Source organism: Hipposideros armiger, unplaced genomic scaffold (genome assembly GCF_001890085.2).
Source record: "Hipposideros armiger isolate ML-2016 unplaced genomic scaffold, ASM189008v1 scaffold_288, whole genome shotgun sequence".
NCBI lineage: Eukaryota > Metazoa > Chordata > Mammalia > Chiroptera > Hipposideridae > Hipposideros > Hipposideros armiger.
Window position 1 is genome coordinate 1,943,224 of NW_017731638.1, and position 10,599 is coordinate 1,953,822.

General features: G+C 43.1%; 1 long non-coding RNA gene across 2 annotated transcripts; it reads left to right on the forward strand.

Annotated features, from left to right (window-relative positions):
- Positions 1 to 6,255: 6,255 nt before the first annotated feature.
- Positions 6,256 to 9,536, forward strand: LOC109391296 (uncharacterized). Of its 2 annotated transcripts, XR_002125775.1 has the most exons (4): positions 6,256 to 6,521; positions 7,207 to 7,341; positions 7,547 to 7,675; positions 8,173 to 9,536. It is a non-coding gene; the product is annotated as an uncharacterized LOC109391296 (long non-coding RNA). The 2 variants fall into 2 exon arrangements; XR_002125774.1 differs by having other exon boundaries at positions 6,259 to 6,521; positions 7,547 to 9,536.
- Positions 9,537 to 10,599: the final 1,063 nt, after the last annotated feature.

The window sequence follows — 10,599 nt, forward strand, 5'->3', positions numbered from 1 at the left end:
GGATTAAGGAAATCTTTAGTAATGGCACAGAGCTTAGCGTTAGTCCATGAGATATAAGAAATAAAAGGGGCTGTCATCCTGGGCCAGGCCCATCTGATAGTTTAACTTTAAATGAGGCAGGAAGAGCAAAGGGGGTCTAAGGGAGCCTCAGGTTCATCATTATAAAAAGGGAGTTCAGCAAGTAAAGGGTAAGAGGAGGAGGACAGGCAGGAAGCAAAGGAGAAGAAGGTGTAGATAAGGGGATGTCAGAACATTTAGAAGTCTCCTCAAGTTTAGTAAGTCTCTGTGACAACTCGGAATTTGCTTTGGTTAATTTAGAATTTGTGTTTGGAAGGAAGCAGTTTTTGAATCACTTGTATGTTTGAAGGCCTCCAAATGCCAATCAAATAAAATATGTTCCCCATTCAGGTTGCTTAGTTGTGTAGTCTTTTTTCAATTGACTGTGCAGACAGACTAACTTGAGGGATTTCAAAAGAGTCCACGTTGGCCACTTTAACTGTAAATTTTCCCAGGTAATTATAGTCCAGTACGATAGAAATTTTCAGGTCAAGAGCCTGTAATTTTTGTACATAAATTCCAGAAGATGGCTGTTCAGCAGCCATTCCCTTAGAAAGTGAACTTCCCATTTTTTTCAAAAGAGTAATTACTCACCACATGGACATTTTAAGTCCTGTAGACAAAAAGCCATCAACAGAGAACACCCAAATAGAGCCTGGACCTCAACCAAGGCAAAGGGTGAGGGTCCAGGAGGACTTACTTACCACACCAATCCAGGACCATTGGGGAAGCGATATTGTGCAACAGACTCTTGTAACTGCCGTACTTGAATCCATGAAGGCACTGGAGGAGGAGGCAAGTTACTCTGGGTCCCACTCCTGACGCCATGTAATGTTAATCAATTTTGACCAAGAACTGCAAGGCAAACAGAAGCTTTATGTGGGAGTCTTACGAATGGCAATTCAGGACATACCGATATAGGTGGAAACCCAAATGTGTTCCAATGTGGAAAGGAAAGTACCGAGCTTATAAAGACAGAAAAATGGTGGCTTCCAAAGGGGTTACACAAGTTGTTTTGAGAGAGCTATGATTGGTGCTGGCAAGCAGATTTATACTGTGCTATACATGACTGATTGCTTTATGTCTATTGTTAGGTGAAAATTTTACTTCTTAATAGAGAGTTCAGTGATGCAGAGCCAGTTCCAGGAATTGTATCAGGATGTATGTTTTTGGGTTTAGCCCACCGAAAAAGTTCAGTTTCACATGGAGCGGGTGTGTTAACTGGGCTTCCTGGAGGCCTCCCAGCTCCATTTTAGATTGCTCTCTTGACAATATCAATTCTATTTTGCTTTTTCTTTCACAAGCCACTCTGAAAAAGAGTTCAGCATTTTTATTAAAAACTAAACATGCACCCACCGTACAACTTAACAATACTATTCCTGGGCATTTATCCCAGAGAAATGACAACGTATGCTCACACACACAAAAAAAATCTATATGAGGGCCGGCCGAGTGGCGCGGTGGTTGAGAACTGGCTTGGGACGCCAGAGAGCCCCAGTTCGGATCCCACATATGAGGGCCAGTGACACTGCCCTCCACAGCTAAGATGCTGAACAACAGCTCAACCTGGAGCTGGGCTGCCTTGAGTCCCCGGCGTCAGTGTAGGCTGCAGCCCCTGCTGCAGTGGGTTGCCATGGGCTACCGTGTGTAGCCAGCAGCCGCAGTGAGCAGCCGTCCAGAAGCTGGCGACTGATCTCCCTAGCCCGGAAAGAGCACAATGATGGTGACAACTTGGGTCAGTGAAGCAACGTCCTGCACAACTAGACTGAAGAACAAAACGACAGCAACTTGTCTGTTCTCCTTCCCCCAATTCCCCAGCACTGTTCCCATCCCAATTCCCCAATAAAAATCTTAAAAAAAAAATCTTTATGAATACTTACAGCAGTTGATCCCTAATAGCAAATACCTGAATACAATCCAGATGGTTAAACAAACTGTGTTATATCCATACCATGGACTATTACTCAGTAATAAAAAGGAACTAACTATGGATACATGTAACAACCTGGCTGAATCTCCAGAGCATTATGCTGAGTGAAAAAAGCTAATCCTCAAAGGCTACATACTTTATGATTCCATTCTTATAACACTCTTGAAATGACAAAATTATAGAAATGGAGAACGGGCTAGTGGTTGCCAGAAGTTAATGGGGGGGGGGAGTAAATGTGGTTATAAGAGGCCAACACAAGGGAGGGATCCTTGAGGTGATGGAATGTTCTGTATCTTGATTGTATCAATGTAAATATCCTGGTTGTGATATTATATTACAGTTTTGGGAAATGTTACATGAGGGAAAGCTGGGTAAAGCGCATAAGGAATCTCTCAGTATTACTTCTTAAACAGCAATATGAATCTATAATTATTTCAATATAAAAAGATTAATTTAAAAACACTCCCTGTGTCTGGGTTGCAGCCCCTACCAGGTAAATTACAATATCTGTAGGTGAGAAGCAGGCATCAGTAGTCTTTAAAGATGCCCAACTGGTTCCAAGGGGCAGTAAGTTTGGGAACCACACAAAGGCATTTCAGAAGCCTCCAAGGAGATATTTAAGAAGAGAAGGGAAAAAGAATTCCTAAAGCACTGTCTGTGAAGACCTCCTTGCAAAAGGGAACGACACAAAAGCATCCTATGACATTTTGGCCACAGCCCCAGTCAATGCGAGGGAGAGACCTTGGCCATTTCTTACCCCTCTGGCAGGCTTCCAGCCTTGAAGCTTCACTAACTGAGCTGAAGCCTAAAAGCCAACATTCTTAACCACTTTGTTAATGAGAATCATTTATCAAAAAAATTTTTTAAAGTCGTTTCATAAATAATCCAATTTCTTCCTCTTCATTTTCATCCTGATAATTTTTACTAAATCTTGCCTGAGGTGAGTTCTACAAATGCTGCTTTTGAGTTATACAAATACCAGAGCCTTCCCAAGGTGTTAAAGTGTGTTGTTCTGTTTTAAAATTGAAATCTACTGCACTTCTTTCCAAGAAATTTGTTGGAGGTACCACTTAAGCTTGCTATAACAATTAGCCTCTTAAACCGAACTGTAAGAAGCAGAGAGAGAAAAGGACTAAATTTTTTCTCTCATTAAACTTGGACCCAGTTTCACCTTTACAATGAATCCCACTGTACTGTTGAGAGGATTTTTTAAATGTTCCTCAATTGCATGTTTTCAAGTATTATCAAGACCTATTTTTCAGCCTACATTTTCTCTTGGGATTTTTTCTTTTAAATTAAAAACATTGTTTGAAATGTGTTATCACAGCAACATTAATGTAATGAGAAAAGGCAGCCTTATCAGACAAGATAACCTGCTTTTCCTCAAAGATGCCATTTTTATTGCATTAAGAGCTGTTTGCTCAAAGAGCTCTGAAGAAATCACAGGGATTGACCCTGTACATCAAGTCCTCTTTATCACAAAGCCAATTTTCTATTTGATTTTTACACTCCAAGTATCACTAGTACAGTAGTGGCCCCATAGAGACTAATAGAATAGGAAAGATGGAGCTATCTTTTTTTGTTTTTGTTTTTTACTAGAGTAAGGTGAATATTTTATTTATCTATTTATTATTTATTTATTTATTTATAACTGAATTGGGGAACAGTGTGTTTTCCCCAGTACCCATCAGCTCCAAGTCAAGTTGTTGTCCTTCAATCTTAGTTGTGGAGGGCGCAAGCTCAGCTCCAAGTCCAGTCGTTGTTTTCAATCTAGTTGCAGGGGGCGCAGCCCACCATCCCATGTAGGAGTCGAACCGGCAACCCTCTTGCTCAGAGCTCACGCTCTAACCAACTGAGCCACCTGGCTGTCCCAAGATGGAGTTATCTTGAATATTTGTTTTTGTTTTTCTATTTCCAAGAAATCTGTTTGGGTAACATGAAGTTAGACATGTATGCCAGTGGCGGTAAATCCATTTTACCGTAGAAAAGAACATAATTCTTTCACTGTTACACAAAACAGAGGAGTGATGAGTCATTTCACTCAAGACAGAGGCTCGTCTGGACTTAAGTATACAGAGACGCACAGTAGCTCAGTTAAGGACAATCAATGAAAAACAAGCTGAGCACAAAGATTACCTCTCACCCCATGATGTAAAATTTCCATGCAGCAACATCTATCTGGAGGTTGCACAGTCTGGGTGATTTAAATAGAAGACTCAGACGCAGAAAAACCACACTTAGCCCTGGATCTCTGCGAACATGGCTTGTTGCTGAACCGATTTATCCTACTTCTACTTTTTTTTTTTTTTTAGCAGAGCCATCCTGCCACCTGTTGGCAGCTCAGCAGCAGCTCAGCTCAGGCCCGACTTAAACCGCTGTTGCTCAGAGCTCAAACTGTTGAGCGAGCTCTTAACCAACTGAGCCACTCGGCCGGCCCTTTTACCCTACTTCTAATTCACAGTTCTCCAGCCCCAACCAAGTATACCATCATTTGGTTCTCACAAGGCATGAAGCCTTCTTCCCACCAAGGGCTGTTGCTCAAGGTCATTAGCAGTGTGGTTCCCTTGACTCCTTGCTTGCTGGCTCCCTCTCTGACTTCAGGTTTCCATTAAAATAATATCCCTTCCCATCCTCCTCACTCCAGAGTCAATTTCTGACTCGGCACCATATTTATTTCTGAGTCCTATTCCAGGGCTTGACGTCTAACAGATACCTGTTTGTGAAATTAATAAACACTTCTTCCAACTATAAAAAAAGTAGATATCACACCATCCTGTAACAGAATTTCAGTGACTAATAAAAACTGACTATATTTTTAGTTAAACACATACTCATATGACAATCAAACACAAAAAATGTGATCCATAGCTCAAGCCATTCAGGATCAGAAGCTAATGCCTATTGCTCAGGCAGAATTTTAAACAGGCGCCATGCTGTGTAATCTGTGACCCAGACCTGGCTACTCTGTTTCCTCCTCTGAACACTTAGGTGCACCTGTTATCTCTTCTATTCGTCTATTCAATAGGCACCTCTACTGCTTTATGAATCCTATCAACCTCTTAAAGTAGATTTTAAGCTCTTGGAGAGCAAAGACCACTCTTTAAATAATAATAGCAAACACTATTATTTCCTATGTGCCAGTCATAATGTTACGTGTTTTCCCATATTAATAATACATGCAATGAAGCCATGGCTTGAACCGGGGCAGAATGACCTCAGAGCCTGACACAGTCTTTTTTTAAACCTAGATCTGACTTTTCTCAGCTGTTTGCATGGCCTTTGGCAAGTTGCCTCAGTTTCTTCCTCTGTAAAACGGGAATGACATAGTATCTACCTCAGGGAGTTGTTGTGAAGATTAAAGAAAGTTGATACCTGTAAAATGCTTAAGGTGGATGGCACATAATAGGTACTCATTAAATGTTAGTTTTTGTTGTTATTGTTTATAGGAAAGCCCCTAATCCCCCCAGTCCCAGTTCTAGCATGAAAAGTCCCATGTTCTAGGCAATACAGACATTGTTACCTTTTTCGTATAAACATTTTCCCACGTATCGCCCTGTTTTCCCCATTTACTGTTACATTTTTTAACCATCCTCGTTTTCTAAGAGCAAACTATTTGAGGTTTGAAAATAACTGACAAAGCTAAACGCCTTGCCTACCTGAATGAAACTAGAGCATCTAGTGCCCCCTGCTGTCGTTTTATAGGAAAGGCAATCAAATAAGAAAAGATTCCTTGACAGTGACTTTTTGCTTATCAAGGTCTAAATAAAAATCGGTATAAATATCCTAAATGTAAAATTAGATTCACGTTTTATCTTTTTTTTAAATTCACCCTTTTGATTTTCAGTTGCTTGCTTTGCCTTTGCAAAAACTGACTTTTCCTTAATTATACTTTTCTCATTTGTATTTGCTTTCCTTGAATTTGCCTTGGGCTGTTTTAGTTTGGGGATTAAAACTAGTTTCGTCTTCCTTTGGGTCTTTTTCACTTTCGCGAAGCCCTGAGACCCGAGCACAGGGGCGAGAGGCTGCAGTGTTAGCGGACACTAGCGGGAATCACGACCTCCCCACGGGCTCCAACAGGAAGTCATCTGGCCGGATCTCGGAGACCCTCTGCAGGTGACCCAGCTCCGCTGCGTTCGAAAAGGACAAATGCCCCTGGGTTTAGAACGCGCGCTGAGTAGGCTAAAGGGACGCCGGCTCACGGCTGAGTGTCAGGCGGGTTTAGCCAATGAGCATGAGCTTTGGTCGAGAGGGCTCCGCCCCCAACTTGGGTCTTTTAAATTCGGCCGGATGCGGCTGCAGAACTGAGGTGGTGCGGGATGAGGCTGAATGGCGATGAACTTGGCTCCGCTGCGTCCACCGCAGTGAGCGGAGCGGCCAGGTCTGCCCAGTATGTCAAGAAGCAGATGAAGGCGAGCAGCCCATGGAGATGACAGGCCCCGCTGAGAGCCCACACGAGGCTGTCCCCGAAGGCGGGGAGCTAGAAGGGCGCCCAGACTGACCAGAGGACCTGCGGCAGGAACGAGGAGGACGTGGGGTAGGTGCTGTGGGGTTGGCAGGAGTTGTTGGGTGAACTTCGGCGCGTCCTGGAGGTGCCTGGCGGACAAGGCTGGTGGCCGAGAGGAAGGTGTGCGCTTGGATCTGGAGCGAGCCCGGTGGAAGTTGGGCCGGCCGCGCGTCCAGGCCAAGGCCGCCATCCTCTGCCCTCCCCTCGTTCCATCCTCCTCTCCAGCTGGGGATGGAGTCACTGACCTCAGTCTCCACCCCAGGAAGCCCAGGTTCCTTGAGAGTGATATTTGGGTTCAGGGGAAGACAGACGACAGCACTTTGATAAGAGGGTTGGTTTTTGTTTTTTTAAAACAAACTTACTTCCAGTTGTGAGGAGTACCCAGGGCTTGGTGGGTGAGGTTGCCTGTCCATTCCCCCTCCGAACCTGTGGGTGCTGTGGTCTTAAGTTTTATTAGCGTCCATGTAGAGCTGAGATTTCAGTAAGGAAGTAGTGTAGGTTTGTTAACGGCTTTCAAAGGTAGTCTTTGTAGACTCTGGTGGGTGGGTAGGTGTAGACCTTGGCTGTGGATGCTAGCTTTATTTGTAATCCTTCCAATGAAAGATTTCGGAGATCCAATTCCTCCGTAACTTATGGATTGCCTGTAAGACATAAGCTCATGGCTTCCTTATAAGATTTCTTGTTGCCATGGGTCTCACCCTACCTACCATTTCAGAAAATTGTTCGTTGGTAGCCTGAGCCCCAAAAAGGCCATAGCTGTGAAGAAGGATCCTGTGAAGAAAATCTTTGTGGGGGTCTGAACCCTGAATCCACTGAGAAGAGAAGAGAGTACTTTTGCAAGTTTGGGGAGGTAAGTGTCTCCCTAGGGTGTAGTTTATGCTCTCCACCAGCCACCTGTGGCTTCTTTTTTTCTTCCTTCCTTGTCTGGCTGGAGTTCTTCTCAGCTAGGCTTCTTTCTCCTCCTCATTGGCTTTTGGGTGGCTTCTCTCTGGTGAGTTCCCGTTAGATCCTGAGTAGGGGGAGGCACCAGTCTTGAGCTTTGCCTGTGTTTCCAGATTGAGGCCATTGAGTTTTCATTGGATCCAGAGTCTAATAAAAGACGAGGTTCTGTTTTTATCACCTTTAAAGAAGAGGAACCTGTGAGAAATATCCTGGAGAAGTTCCGCACCATCGGTGGCAGCAAGGTAAGGAGTTTCCAGCTCCATGTGCCTGTATTCCTGTTTCTGGAGAGCTAGCCCCTGGGCTAGTGGGGAACCTAGTAGGGTAACCAGTCATCCCCATTGCAAGTATCCCGGGAAACTCTTCCCTAGAATGTAGAAGGTCATGAGTGTGGAAGTTTGGAGGAAAAGTACAAAACCCATATAGTGGTCCACAAAAGAGGGGCTGAAAGCAACACAGTCTTTAGTGTCAAATGGATATTGCATAGATTATGCACCTTCTGTAGTTGCTGTTGCCCACTTTCCCCTGACCACTGATGTTGGCAACTATAATTTGTGCTTGACAATAATGATTTATCTGTTCAGTGGTTGCATCCGTCAGAGAGGTGCGACTTAAGTGTATCATAATTATGAATATTAACAGACCATCTTTGACTTTGCCTGTGGATTAACTGTTGTGCTTTGTGTCAGGATAATGCTAGTTTCATTTTTTAAAAATGACTATTGTGACCATGTTTTCTAAGAGGTCTGATAATGGAAATGAGAATGATGAAAAGACCAACGCAAGCATGATCCCATCACTGAAAAAGAAGGCTAAATGACTCTGTTATTTAATGACAGATGGAAGGACACATACAACTGGATTAGGGAGGTAAATCACCCAAACAGAGCACACTGCACACTATGCAGAAAAGAATGTGGGGTTGGGCATGGTGGAGAAGGGGATGTGAAAGCACATATGGAGACCGTAGCTCACAAGTCCAGGATGAGACAGGCCAGCGCTTCTAAACCAGTCGAAAGTGTTTTCATGTCCCAAAAAGACACCAATGTTCAGTCAAAAATAGCAGCTGTTGAATTAGCCTGGGCATACCACATGAACAAACATGCGTTATCATATCGTTCCCTTGATTGTTCTATGAAACTGAGTAAAGTTACATTTCCTGATTCAGAGGTTGCAACTAAAGTATCCTGTGGGTGAACAAAAGGAGCAGTTTTGATCACAGATGTGTTGGCCCCTTACAGCATAGAGCTGATTCTGTCATTTCTTACCAACAATCATGTTTTCTTCAGCATGTCAACTTCAAGCAATGAGCCGAATCATGGCAACAAAAACCTGTTCCCATTAGCCCTTAGATACTTTGACTTGAAAGATGGAGTTTCAAATAGTCTTCTTGATTTCTATGAGGATTCTAAAGAAACTGCTGAAATCATATAACAAAAGATTGTTGCTATTTTGTCCAAATACAAAATAGACTTAACTCATCTATCTACATTTTCATCAGACATTGCAAATGCAAGTTGTGGCAAATTCCATTCAGTCTATCAACTTCTTAACAAAGAAAATGAAAAGGTCTTACCAACTCAGTGTCCTGCCCATCTTGTATACAACACTGCCAAAAAGCATTGTGATTCGTTTAAATGGAATATTGAGACTTTCATAATGAACGTGTTTGGTCACTTTTCAGTTTCCTCAAAATGTGCAGAAGCACTTACTGAGATTTTTGACTTTATAGACATGGAAGGAGATCACCTCTTTAGACAAGTGCCTACAAGATGGATGCCGTTGCTCCCAGCCATAGAAAGAATGCTAAAGTGTTGGCCTGCCATAAAATCCTGTTTTCAAAGTGTGGGACAGGAAGAATGTCCTTCTTTGATTTGGAAATAGATTGAGGGTGAGAATGGAGAAAAGGATTACAGTAAAACAGAAGTTTATATTCTGTTTCTCCAGAACTGTTTGATGATCTTTGGAGAGGCCATAAAGAGCCTAGAAAAGGAGGAGCTGACCGCACCTGAGCTGTTTGATATTATATATAGGTTGAGACAAAAACTCACACAGCAGAAAAATGATTCGTTTTTCGGAAATAAGACTGCTTCAGAGTTAAAAAAACAATATGTCACCAGAAAAGAGCAGCCTAGTTAAGCAGGACTTTCTTAATTTCTTTACTAGAACTGTAATTTATTTGGAATCCAACTTTGATTTCACCAGTTCAGATTACCTCTGTGCTTTAAAACCATTTTCCCTGAGAAGGAGATGTTTAACTTATGATGACATCCAGTGTGCTTCAGAGTGTTTAAAAATGATGGACAGGGCCGGCCGAGTGGTGCGATGGTTAAGAACTGGCTTGGGATGCCAAAGGGCCCCGGTTCGGATCCCACATATGAGGGCCAGTGATGCTGCGCCCTCTACAGCTAAGATGCTGAATAACAGCTCAACCTGGACCTGGGCTGCTGTGAGTCGCCAGCGACGGCGTAGACTGCAGTGGGTTGCCATGGGCTACCATGTGTAGTCAGCAGCCAGCATGAGCGGCCGACAGCTGGTGTGAGCGGCCATCCAGAAGCCGGTAACCGATCTGCCTCGCCCGCGAAGAGCGCAATGATGGTGCCAACTTGGGCCAGTGAAGCAATGTCCTCCACAACTAGAGTGAAGAACAAAAGGACAGCAATTTGTCTGTTTCCCTTCCCCCAATTCCCCAGCACTGTGCCCATCCCCCAATTCCCCAATACAAATCTTTAGAAAAAAAAAATGATGGACATGTTAGACATGGATAGCCTCTATGATGAATTTATAGATGCTAAGGACCTGATTGACAAACAACTGGTCTTTCAAAACAAGCCTGTGGATTCTAACAGGGTGGACATTTTTGCAGACATGGAAACTAATCCCTATGAATCTAAAAACTTGCAGTTGCTAGTAGGTAAAATCCTAAGTATTCCATGTTCAGACACTTTTGTTGAGAAGCTCTTTAGCTTAATGTCATCACATTGCACGGACACTAGGAATCAGTGTCATGTGGGCTTAACAAGAGCAGAGCTGCATGTCAGAGTGAATTTTACATTTGATTGTGTTCAGTTTTACCACTACATAAAAGAAAAGAAGGAAGTCCTAAAGGCTGCAAGCAGCTCAGAAAAGTATTATTAGAAAAGGAGACAGAATAAAAATTATTATACTG